Source organism: Petaurus breviceps, unplaced genomic scaffold, assembly GCF_028583685.1.
Source record: "Petaurus breviceps papuanus isolate PSGF00001 unplaced genomic scaffold, PetGlider_PUasm1.0 126, whole genome shotgun sequence".
Lineage (NCBI taxonomy): Eukaryota > Metazoa > Chordata > Mammalia > Diprotodontia > Petauridae > Petaurus > Petaurus breviceps.
Genome location: NW_027185655.1, coordinates 43,627,722 through 43,640,620, shown reverse-complemented (window position 1 = coordinate 43,640,620; position 12,899 = coordinate 43,627,722). Strand labels below are relative to the sequence as shown.

The 12,899-nt window shown below is 37.8% G+C and overlaps 1 protein-coding gene and 1 pseudogene across 1 annotated transcript in view; one reads left to right on the top strand and one right to left on the bottom strand.

The window, feature by feature from the left end:
* Positions 1-12,899, top strand: part of NDST4 (N-deacetylase and N-sulfotransferase 4) — a 406,931-nt gene that overhangs the window by 202,155 nt on the left and 191,877 nt on the right. The window lies entirely within an intron of this gene.
* On the bottom strand, positions 4,727-6,172 carry LOC138168923 (peroxiredoxin-6 pseudogene; annotated as a pseudogene).

Sequence of the window (12,899 nt, the reverse complement as noted above, 5' to 3'; positions counted from 1 at the left end):
CACATACCCCAGGGAATACAGATGATTGATTGGAATGATAGATAGTGAATGACAGAAAGAAAATATTAGAACTAGATAGATAGATAGATAGATAGATAGGTGTATATTTCATTTACTTTTAAAATATTAATTTTTGTTATTTTAAAAAACAACAAAATTAAATTTTGCTAATATTTAATATATACACGGACACTGGTATACTTAGGGTCAGAAAGTCTTATGTCATGTAAGGTCTATTAGGAAACTTGAGGAAAGAGTTGGAATCCTATAATGTGAAGGTGGTGACAGTGATCTCTACACTCACTGATTTGCTTCCAGTGTATTGGGATATATTTTGCTGTTGTTCATTCATTTCAGTTCTGTCTGACTCTTAGTGACTACTGGGGTTTTCTTGGCAAAGATACTGGAATAGTTTGCCATTTCCTTCTCCAGTTCATTTATAGATGAAGATCAGAGGCAAGCAAAGTTAAATGACTTACCCAGGGTCACACATACAGTTACCAATTGTTTGAGGACAGATTTGAACTCAGGAAGAGATATCTTCCTATGAGCCCAACATTCTATCCACTGTGCTACCTAGTTTCCCATTATGGTACACACACACACACACACACACACACACACACACACACACGTGTGTGTGTGTGTGTATCCAGTTAGGTGACTTTGCAAGTTACATAATTTAGTTTTAATGAAAATAACCCTTATGCAATGGACAAGTGTCTTAAGATTCCTTCAAATAAACTGTGGATTGAAAATACTATTAATCACATGTATTACATCCATCAAGAAAATGCCAAAGCTAACATTTCTACTAGAACAGCTTTTTGTCAGCCACATTACAAGGTTGACAATCAAATTACATTTGACAAAAAGTTGGAAACAAGATTCAAAATTACCAATAATAGTATTTGATATATGAATTTAATCTAAAATATTAATGTTGAACCTTACCCTAAAAGTATATTTATGCCTTGAGATATTAGCAAATGATAGTATAAAATCATCATGGTTATTAATTTAAAACTAAAGCTTCCGATACCAAAGACTATGTTGACTATAAAAAACAAAGAAACTTTATCTGTGTTTTCTTTTTTTTTAATTTCAAAAAGCTTTCATTTGTGGCTCTCCTAAAGCCAAAATATCAGAAAACAATTCACTGCAGAGATACTGTTTTATACTAAAGAAATAGTATCTTTATCCCTTCCTTTTCTTGAATATACATGCTTTCTTTCATCTTATTATGAACATTTAGAGCAGTTTTCCATGTCTAGGTATGTGACTTATGTAAAAAGTCACCCATAATTATGCCCCTCCACCATTCTGTACATCACTAGCATGTACTGCACAGGTCCTCTGTAGGCTCAACCACATACTTGTAACAATTAGAAAGCTCTTCTGCCCAATCTATCAAAATATTTAAGGTTGTATTCTGCTTCCCTTTATCCGCTGAAAAGAGAAAAATCTCCAAATTGTTCCTCTGGTTATAACACTCAACATTTCAAGATGGTGGAGTAGAAACATGACCTTCCCGCAGCTCTGGCTTCCACCCTCCCCAATCCATGTAAAAAGGGGACTCCAAACTATGGAGCTGCAGAACCCACAAAATGACACAGAGAAGCTAACCTCCTGCTGAGAACAGCCCCGCAGGCCTTCAGGAATCCAGCACAGCGCTCTGGGAGCCGAGCCCAGCCCCAAGCCAAGGCTTTAGACCCACGTTGGGCCTGAACAGCCGCTGGCCAGAGGGACTCCAGATCAGCAGCAGCTGTGGCCGTTTCCAGATTTATCAACACATAGACACAAAGGACAAAGTGAGAGGTCAGTACAGTTTGGACTTTGGGACCAGTAAGTGCAAGTGGGTGGCTTTTACTCCCAGGGCGAAAAGCTGCTGAGACGCCAGCACAGCCAGCCAGTGCCACATGGCAGCTTTAGCTCTTGGCCTGCAGAGTGTAGGGGGACCAAGCACCAGTCTGAGGGGTAATCACTCTTGCTTTAACCTGCTTGTATCTGGATTGCAGTCCAGGGTGAAGGTTCTGGGGTGTGTGTCCAGCTTGCCAGAGCGTGTGGAGACCTCAGAGAGGGCACCTATCTAATACCTCCAGCAGCTGAGAAAACCCCAGCATTTGGGACAAAAGCTCCCCTGTCTGGTGGCAGATCTACTGTGGCAAAAAGCCCAAAAGTCAAGTAATTGAGTGGCAAAATGAGCAGGCAAAGGAAACAAAGCAGACAGAAGATTCCAACAATACACTCCTATTTTGGGGACAAAAAGGAGCAAAGCATGGAAGAGGAGGAAAACAGTAAAGTCAGAACTCCTGCACCAAAAGGTTCAAAGGAAAATACAAGCTGGTTACAGGCCATAGAGGACTGTAAGAAAGATTTTGAAAACCAAATAAGTGAAGTGGAGGAAAAAATGGGAAGAGAAGTGAGAACAATGCAAGAAAATTATGAAATGACAGTCAACAGCTTGACTAAGGAAAATAATACCTTAAAAAACAGACTGAATCAAATGGCAAAGGAGGCCCAAAAAGGCAATGAGGAGAAGAATACCTTATAAAGCTGAATTTGCCAGATGGAAAAAGAATCTCAAAAACTCAATGAGGAGAGTCATTGCTTCAGAATTAGATTGGAGCAAATGAAAGCTAATGACTTTATGAGAAATCAAGATGCTGTTAAACAAATGCAAACAAATGAAAGAATAGAAGGCAATGTGAAATATCTCATGGGAAAAATCACTGACCTGAAAAATAGATCCAGGAGAGATAATTTTAAAATTGTTTGACTGCCTGAAAGCCATGACCAAAATAAGAACCGAGAAATCATCCTCCAGGAAGTTCTCAAAGAAAACTGCCCTGGTGTTTTAGTAGCAGAGGGCAAAATAGAGGTTGAAAGAATCCACCGATCACCTCCTGAAAAAGATCCCAAAAAGAAAATTCCTAAGAATATTATAGCCAGGTTCAGGAATTACCAGATCAAGGAGAGAATATTACAAGCAGCCAGGAAGAAACAATTTGAATATTGTGGAAACACAATCAGAATAACCCAGGATCTGGCAGCTTCTACACTGAGGGATTGAAGGGCTTGGAATATGATATTCCAGAGGTCAAAGGAGCTGGGATTAAAACCAAGAGTCACCTACCCAGCAAAACTGAGTATCATGTTTCAGGGGAAAATATGGTCATTCAATGGAATAGAGGACTTTCAAGCATTCTTGCTGAAAAAATCAGAGTTGAATAGAAAATTTGACATCCAGATACAAGAAGCAAGAGAAGCGTGAGAAGGTAAACAGGGAAAAGGAATCATAAGGAACTTATCAAAGTTAAACTATTAACATTCCTACATGGAAAAACAATAATTGTAACTTATGAAACTTTTCTCAGTAGTTGAAGGGAATAGAAACATATATATATATATATATATATAATTTGTCTATATGTGAGGGTATATGGGCATATGAATACATATGTGAATGTGTGTATATATGTTTACAGGTATACATAGATAGAGGGCACAACACGAATTTAACAGGAAGGAATGATACTTAAAAGGTGAAATTAAGAGGTGAGAGGAATATAATGAGAGGAGATGGGGAGAGACAGATTGGGGTATACTACCTCATACAGAAGAGTCAAGGGAGAATGGTTACAATGGAGTGGAAGAATAGGAAGGCAAAAGGGAATGGGTCAACCTTATTCCCATTGAATTTGGCTTGAGGAGGGAGTGAAACACACACTAAATAGGGTTTCTCATCCTCCAGGAGAATAGGGGGGGAAGGGGATGAGAGGGGGGATGATAGAAGGGAGGGTAGGCTGGGGGGAGGGAATTTGGAAGCACTCACTTTTGAAAATAGACGGGATCAAAGTAGAGAATAGAACAAGTGTGAGGTGGAATAGGAAGGAGGGAAATATAGTCAGTCTTTTACAATATATCTACTATGTTATTGTTTTGCATTAGCCACACATGTACAACCTATACTGAACTCCATATCTTCCCAGTAAGGGTGGGTGACAAGGAAGGAAGGGAATGAATCTGGAATTGAAAGTTTTAAAAACAAATATTTAAATATGTGTGTGTATACTATTATTAATACCATTTTACATGTAATTGGGAAATAAGATATTCAGGCACTGAGGCATAGAGATCCACTGGAAAAGTAGAAAGGGGTATGGGAGAAAATATGGGAGAGAGCAGATTGGAGGAGGGGATATCCTGTGGGACTGCTATTTTGGGGCAGTGGGTAGGGGAAAAATGGGAAGAAAATTTGTAACTCAAAATCTGGGGGAAACGAATAATGAGAACACTCAACATTTTAGGGAAAAAACCCACTATCTGAAACAACTAAATATTTCAAACTGTTGGTCATAAATTTAAGGAGGTGAAGCTCAAAACCAGACATGTTAAACTGTTTCCTCCCTCAAACAGATAATTAGAAAAAGAGATGATTTGTCTATTTGTCAGTTAAAGAAATCCTTTTCCTGCAATGCTCCTAAGTAGTCCCTTTCCTAACCATACTAGTGACACATGATGGAGATTGCAACAGATCTCACAAGGATTTAAAGTCCAAAACTGTGCCATCCCAGACATAGACAGCACAGTGACAAGGGAGTTCAATGACCCAAGTGAAATGCTGGTAAAGGCACAAGGAGAGGAATCTTGGGTGACTTTTAGGGCCATTTTCATTTAAGGAGCCATTAGTAAGACAGCCCAAAGACTCCTGACTTTCATCACCCCAGGATGTTTAAATCAGTTACTGTAGGAAGACATGATTGGCAGGCTGGTATCCCTTCTGGCAGGGATCTTCAAGGGAGCCCCAGCCAGACCTCACCATGGTCTTGCTGGAGTAACCTACAGCTGAGGGATGCACCCTAGGTATTTCTTGGCTGAAGGGATCTCTTTGGTGAAGACACCTTTAGAAAACTGTTTTCTGGCCTCCTCTTCAGGAATAGTTGGAACAACCATGACACTAGCCCCACATTTCCAGTCAACAGGAGTAGCAAAGTTCTTGTATACTGTCAAGTGAAGGTAATCAGTCACTCTAAGGATCTCACTAAAATTCTTGCCAGTAGTTACTGGGAGAATAAACAGTTAAACTTTTTTTTTTTTCCTTTTGGAGGGCAATTGGGGTTAAGTAACTTGCCCAAGGTTACACGGCTAGTATTTTTGTGTGCGTGTTAAGTGTCTCAGGTCAGAGCAGAACTCGGGTCCTCCCAACTCCAGGGCCGGCGCTTTACTCACTGCACCACCTAGCTGCCCCAACCCCAACAGTTAAACTTCTTATCTGGGCCAAAAATAAATACCACATCGCGTTAGTCTGGGTCTAACAAGCCCAACTTCATGGCAAGGTCCCGTTTGTGATCATCAATGATGGGGAACCAGCAGCTTCTATGTGGCCTCCATTGTATGCTTACTCCAGGAAACATGGTCTGGGACAGAGTCAATAGAAAGGGCGATCATCTTAACATTCCTCTTTGCAAATTCTGGGACCACCTTTGCAGCACCACCCAGTTCTATTGTGCACACTGAAGTAAAATCTGGAGGATGGGAGAAGACTATACCCTATGAGTTTCCGAGGAAGTCGTGGAAACAGATGCCGGCCCGAGCGTGGTGTCAGCCTCGAAGTTGGGGGCCTCGTCTCTGAGCAGCAGACCTCCAAGGATGGCAGCAGCGAGGGGCAGGAGGACCACCTGGTGGCGGCGGAGGAGGAGCCATAGCTAACGTGGGTGCTCCTTCCTGCCTGGCAGCCGCTCTCCAGGCTGCAGGAAAAGTGTCCTTTCTTTTTTTTTTTTTATTAATTTTATTAATATCCTTTTTTTATACCACCAAAATTTCTTCCAGGATATCCTTCTTTCTCTCTCCCAGAGAGAAATTCCAAATAATAAATAATATTTTTTTTTCAAAGAAAAAGAATATAAAATCAACAAAATTGATGATTACATTGCAAAACTTAGAAAACGTGCTATGTACAACACTCTTAGACCTCTCCACATGCATAGAAAAATGGGGGGGGGGGGCTTTTCCTCATTTTTTTTTCTTTTTGAGCCATACTTGTTCTTTGTAATTTCCCAAAATTCAATTTTGATTTTATTTTTTGGTGATCCTTTCCATTTACATCGTAGTCATTGGAAAAGGACACAGGTTGTCCTGTGACAATCACAGGGGTATCTCTCCTAGTCATTGCAGGCAATGTTCTTGCCAGAGTCCTCCTTAATAGACCAATCCTTCATGTGGAAGATGGTCATCTACTTGAGAGACAGTGTGGCTTCAAAAAAGGCCAAGAAATGGTCAGCCTGATAATTCTTAAAGGAATGCCAGAGGCAGAACAGAATGCACTTCACTAATCTGACCAAAGCCTTTGATACTATGATCAGTAATGAGGGCTTGTGGATCATTGTGGCAATTTGGATGTTGGGAGAAGTTTATTAGTGTTATATATCAGTTCCATGACATGATGCTTGCATGGTTTCTAAATAATGGGCAATGCTCTCACAATTTCCCAGTCACCCATGGAGTGAAGCCAGAGCTGTATGCTTGCTCCCATGTTTTCAGCATGATGTTTTCAGTGATGTTGTCAGATGCTTTCAAAGAGGGCAAGATGGTGTCAAGGTCAGCTATCACACCAATGGTTAATATCTTACCTTGAAAAGCTACAAGCCAATACCAAAGTGGAAGGAGAGTTGGTGTGTGACTTTTTGTTTACAGATGACCATGTGCACAATGCAGCCTCTGAGGTTGACAGGCAAGAAAGTATGATTGATTCTCTGCTGCTTGAGCTAATTTTGGCTAATTAACACCAAGAAGACACAGGTGCTCCACCAGGCAGCACCATACCATCAATGCATGGAACAATTGGTTACAGCAAGTGGAGAAATGAAATGCTGTGGATACATTCATTTTCCATGGCAGTGCACTTTCCAGGAATGCACATGTGGATGATGCAGTTGATGCATGTATTGCTAGAGCTGGCTCAGTGTTTGGGAGTCTCCAAAGAAAAATGTGGGAGAGAAGAGGTCTACAGAGCCATGGTGCCGACCTCATTGTTGTATGTCTGTGAAATGTGGACATAATACCAGCTCCATGCCAGGAAGCTGAATCACTTCCATTTGAATTGTCTTAAGAAGATTCTGAAGATCACCTGGCAAGATCCTTGAGGTCCTTTCTCGAGCTGAACTTCCAGCATTCAAACTCTACTGATCTCATTGTTCAAATATCAGACCTACATTTGCCTAAAATACTATTTTACAGAGAACTCATGCAAAGCAAATGCAAAAAAAAAAAAAAACAAAGGTCAGAAAAAAATAATATAAGGACACTCTCCAGATCTCTCTGAAGAACTATGTAATCTATTGTGTGACATGGGAGGTAATGGCACAGTACTGACCAGCATTATGTGCCTGCTTTCAAGAAGACACTTTGCTCTATGAGCAAAGCAGAATTGCAGTAGCTCAAAAGAACCGAACAATAACATGAGATGTGCAAAGTTAAAAATAACTCTACTCCAAGCATTCATATGGACTACTTGTGTCTGATCTGTGGTAGAGACTTCTGAGTTCATATTTGTCTGATCAGCCCCAATCGGACAATACTACACTTTTACCCCAACATAGTGATGTCATTTTGGTCGTCTTCAGGAATGAAGGACAACAAACAACCATCCAGTCTTTGTGTACATCAGTTTCTTGTTTCTGCTTATTTCATTCTGCATCAGTTCCAACTCGATCTTTCCATGCTTTTTACATACATCATTTTTTGCCATTTTTAGCAACATAATAATGTCTCCCCAATTTTAACAGCATAATAATAACTCCCCAAATGATGGACTTTTTACTTTGCTTCCAATTCTTTTCTATCACACAAAAATGTTGCTATAAATACTTTGGTACATATGGGTACTTTCTGCTTATCCATGGCCTCCTTTAAGTATAAATCTAGTATGGATATCTTGGGCCAAAGAGTACAGAAATTTCAGATACTATATTTGTATGACACTGTATTTGCTTAATTTTGGATCTTTCCAAAATGGTTGGACTGACTCTCAGCAACACCAGTAATGTGCTGGTGTGTCTATCTACTAACATCCCAAACATTATCATCTTTTGTCATCTTCATCAATTTGAAGATGATGAAGCAAAGCCTTAGGGTTGTTTTGATTTGCATTCCTCTTATTATTAATGATTTGGGACATTCCTTCATATTACTTTAAATTTTTTAGAGAACTATTTCTTCATATCCTATGGCTGCTTATGTACCATGGAATGGTATGTGTATATATGTGACATATATAGTGAAATATAAAATACATAATTGTATTACATGAAGCAAAAATGTTTCTGCACAAGCTAAATCAATGCACCTGGAATAAGAAGGTAAGAATACATATATGTATTATGTTTACATGTATATGCATTTACATATACATATGTATTGTGCATGTGTATATATACCAACATATATGCATTATGTTCATTGTTTATGTCTTGGATTGCAAACCCTTCTTAGAGAAATTTGATGCAAAGAATTTTTCCCATTTGATCTCTTCCCTTCTTAATCCAGGTGTATTTAAATTGTGTAGAAAGGTTTTTTTTTCCATTTCATGTAATCAATTTTATTTTTTCCTCCTTCATGTAATCTTTTGTCTTTTATTTGTTCCACTTTCAGTTAAGAATATATCTCTTACTCATAGTGTGAAAGTACATACTGTGTGTGGTTTGAGAAATTAACTAATGATGGTATGAGGTCATCATGATTACAAATTCATTTAAAAACTAAGCCACTTTTGCCAAAGACTGTCACATATTGAAAAAAAAAAAACATATCCTCACATTTTCTTTAAGAAAAAAAATAAACTGTGGGAGCAAAATTTTCTAACTGAGAAACTTTAAAATTATGTATTTAGTTGGTTGCAAACATATTTCATATATGTATATATATGTATATATACGTATATTTAAAATGCTTCTGATTGCTTATAAAGAACTGCTTATTGACAGATTGGAAGATGGAAATTTAACTAAATTTTAACCAAAATTCTTTGCATAATTTGTGGATGGGATTGAAAAAATGGGTATTGAAATCTACTAAGCTCAGTCAACAATACATTTCTCATAGGTATCTGAGATTCTTTGTGAGGTATCTTTTCCAGCTATGACTAGTAGTAATGAATCAAAATAACATCTCCAAGCTAGACCTTTGTATCACTCTATCGGAGTGTTAAACCAAGGTTTAAAAAAATAATGTATATTGATGACCCTTTTATTCCTTTTCAACCTTGCGTTCTAATTCATGATACCTTTGTATTATATCAAAATTCTGGGCAGGCAGAAAGGGCATGTTCATCAAGCTTGACTGAATGAAAAAAACAACATTTATTAATGATATTTCTTTCACTAAGAATATTATTAACAATTTTAATCAAAGGCAATGAGGTTCTTTGTGCTACTAATAAATATTTTACATTTAAAATGTCTATTTCTTCTATAGTTAGTTCTTTTAATTTCTTTATCTGTGTGTATGTTGTAATATGTACAATAAATGTATTAGCACATTAGTGTTTATAATTTATAAACAAAAGTACATGTATTAGTAATCATGCTGGTTTTTTTAACTATAAGGGCTGCATGATCAACAAAATTTGTAGATTACTGCTTTGCATAAGAATCTTAGCCTTAAGCAAAACAGATTTTATTATTTTCACTAGAAAAGATAGTTTCTTGGTATCAATAATACAGAAAGGAAGACCTTTAGCTCATTCTTATTTTATAATGGTAGAATACTCTGGAGGACCTGAAAGATAGGTCTTTCTTGTGTGTCTGCTTATGACAGAAAACTCATAATTTACTCCAAAATACACCATTTCATGGATTTGAAAATACAAAAACATAATGTATGGCAGAATTTTTTTTGAAGTTTTACATTTGTAAGATCCATTTTTAGGAATCACCAATTTACAAAGTTTTGTTTCAGAATTACAATTGCAAAATCACTTATCTTCAATCTAAAGCATGTTTTCTTGTAGTAAGACTAATATAAATGGAAGACAGATTGTCAAGATCACTCTTACAAAGCTATGGAACATTACATCTAATGTAGCTGAAACACAAACCTTAATCACTAATGATAACATCTGCAAAGAGATTTTTACAGGGAAAATACTTGTCATGCTGAAAAGGGAAAAATAATACCTTATAAAACATTTGGCCCTCCTTCCCCACCAGTGTCTATTTTACCACTGGTGCCACGTAATGATGATATAACAGAGTAATTTGAATGCCATTGTGTCTTCAGCCTCAGCTGACCCAGCCTCCTAATGTGTTGAGAAGAGAATGAGATAGCTTCTTGGAGGAATATTAATTTTCTGGTTGCAGGTGAGTTAGCCACTTTTCCCCTAGGGAAGTAACAATTTATAGTTTAAGAGACATGAAAGGTAGCAGTGAACTTGAGTATCAGGAAGAGTTGACTTCAAGTTTCCCTCTTGTCCCTGGACAAATCACTGTAATCTCTTTGCTTCTCAGTTTCCCCATCTATAAAACAAAAAGGTTGTACTTGATAACCTCTAAAGTCCCATCAGAGGTTCCCCCCACCTTTTATTTTTTTAACAGAGAAAGTATTTTCCATTTAAAAATCTTTAACACATATTATCCTAGAAATTGGGTCAGCCCTTATTAATATATCAAAGTATTATGTCTGCAACTCAGAAAGAACCTGTAAAGGTGTGTGTGTGTGTGTGTGTGTGTGTGTGTGTGTGGTATAAGTATTATGTAAAAGAGGAGAGCAAAAATCATTTTGGGGATAATCTATTAAATTGCTGAATAAGTTATCAATGGCCTTTTCCTGGAAGAGACGACAAAGACTATGTTGAGTGATTTGAAAATGGACTTGAGCATTGTTAATTCCACTTATAGAGAATCTATGAGTGGTTCTAGGAAGAGAAAAAGTAATAAATTCACAGTGGGTAAATTATGGAATGCCAACCAGCAAACTCAAAACCCATCTACATGAGCCCTAAGTAATTTTGTTACTACATGTGGAGCTTTTATTTATAGATGACATTTTATAAAGGTTTCTAATCCATTCATCTGGGCATCATTAAGTCTCCATTATTAAATTTCTTGATTAGCTCTACTCTGAATTGTATATAAATTCAGCTTTTTGGAATTGGAAGGGATTAAAATGACCTTGAGCAATTTGCTTCATCTCCATGGGCCCCAGTTTAGTCATCTGTAAGAAATGAGAGGGTGGAGGTGGCATGACTAGATGGTTTCTAAAGTCTTTTCTAAGTATAAATTGAAGTAACTTCCAGATGCAGATCTCTGGGGAGCAGGTAGGTGGTAAAATGGATAAAACAATGGACTTGGGGTAAGGAAGATCTGAGTGCAAATTTTGCCCTGGAAACTTGTTTGTTTTGTTAGGTTGGGCAAGTCATTTAATCTCACTAGGCATATTCTCTCTACTGACTTTAATGTCCCCTAAGTTCCTTTTCACCCTTGTCTTGAAGTCATGGTCCATTTGTGTTATATCAATGCCCTAAACAGACAGAGCATGCTCATTAAGCTTGAATGAAGCAGAAATTAAAAAAAAAAACTTCTATTAAGCACTTATTGTGTGTTAAGGGCTGTGGGTTCTAATGTAAGCAAGACAAGGAGACCTCAAAGTGCTTAGATTCTATAATGGGAAGACATACACAGGGGGATGTTAACCATTACACAAGGCTGGAAGGGATAACTAATAAACTGAATAATATTTTGTTGTCATTCAATCATGTCCAACTCTTTTTGATGTTATTTGTGATTTTCTTGGCAAATATACTGGCAAGTGTTGCCTTTTCCTTCTCCAGTTCATTTTACAAATGAAGAAACCAAGGCAAAGAGGTTTAAGCGATGCCCAGAGTGACACAGCAAGTAAGTGTCTGAGGCTGCATTTGACCTCAGGTACTCCTGACTCCAGCCCTGCACTCTATACACTGCACCACCTACCTGTTCACATAGGATCCCCAGAAAAAATTACCAATAGCCTAGAACATTGGGCTGAAATTAAATAGGTAGGGGTTATGTTAAAATACATAATATATTATATTTTAAAAACCTAGAGGCAGGGAGAGAAACATCACAATGACAAGATAACATAGATGTTATCTTAGAAAGAGATGTGTAGGAGGTTAGCAGACTGTGAACTCATTAAGAGTCAACATGGTGATATGGTAACCCAACAGGCCAATGAAATATTGGACAGAGAGATATAGCTTCTCTGCCTTGGGTAGAGCACTAATGGAGGCTTCTTTTCTAGCTTGAATGTCACAGGAAGGTCATTTAGGAAGGTCATTGATAACCTGGGAAGCATCTAGATGATAATGAAGGATAAATACTGAGGATAACTAAGATTCTGAAGAACATGGAGATCTTGTCTCGTGAGAATTGCTTGAAGGAAATGTGGAAGGGATGTGACTGCCTTGTTCAAAGTGTTTAAAGGGCTGTCAGATAGATGTGGGATGAGACTTGTTCCATTTCACCCCAAGTTGCAGAAGCAACAAAGCCACAATGGACAAGAGCAAAGAGGCAGATTTAAACTGTACATCAAGAAGACCTTCCTCATGTTTAGAGCGCCCAAAAGTGGAATGGACTGAATCAAGAGTAATGGCTTCCCATCCAAGGTGTATTGTAAGCATTACGAATTAGGGTCCATAGCTACAGATATTCCTCCAGATTTTACGTTGTGTTGTGCTATGAGTTTGAATACCTGAACTTATTTTTTTTAATATAATAATCAAAGAATCATATATCCAGAGTAACTCTTAATTTTGAGACATTATAATAAAAAGGAGTATATGTGACCTTTCTTTCTTTTTCTTCCTTTCTTTCTTTTTCTTCCTTTCTCTTCCTTCCTTCCTTCCTTCCTTCCTTCCTTCCTTC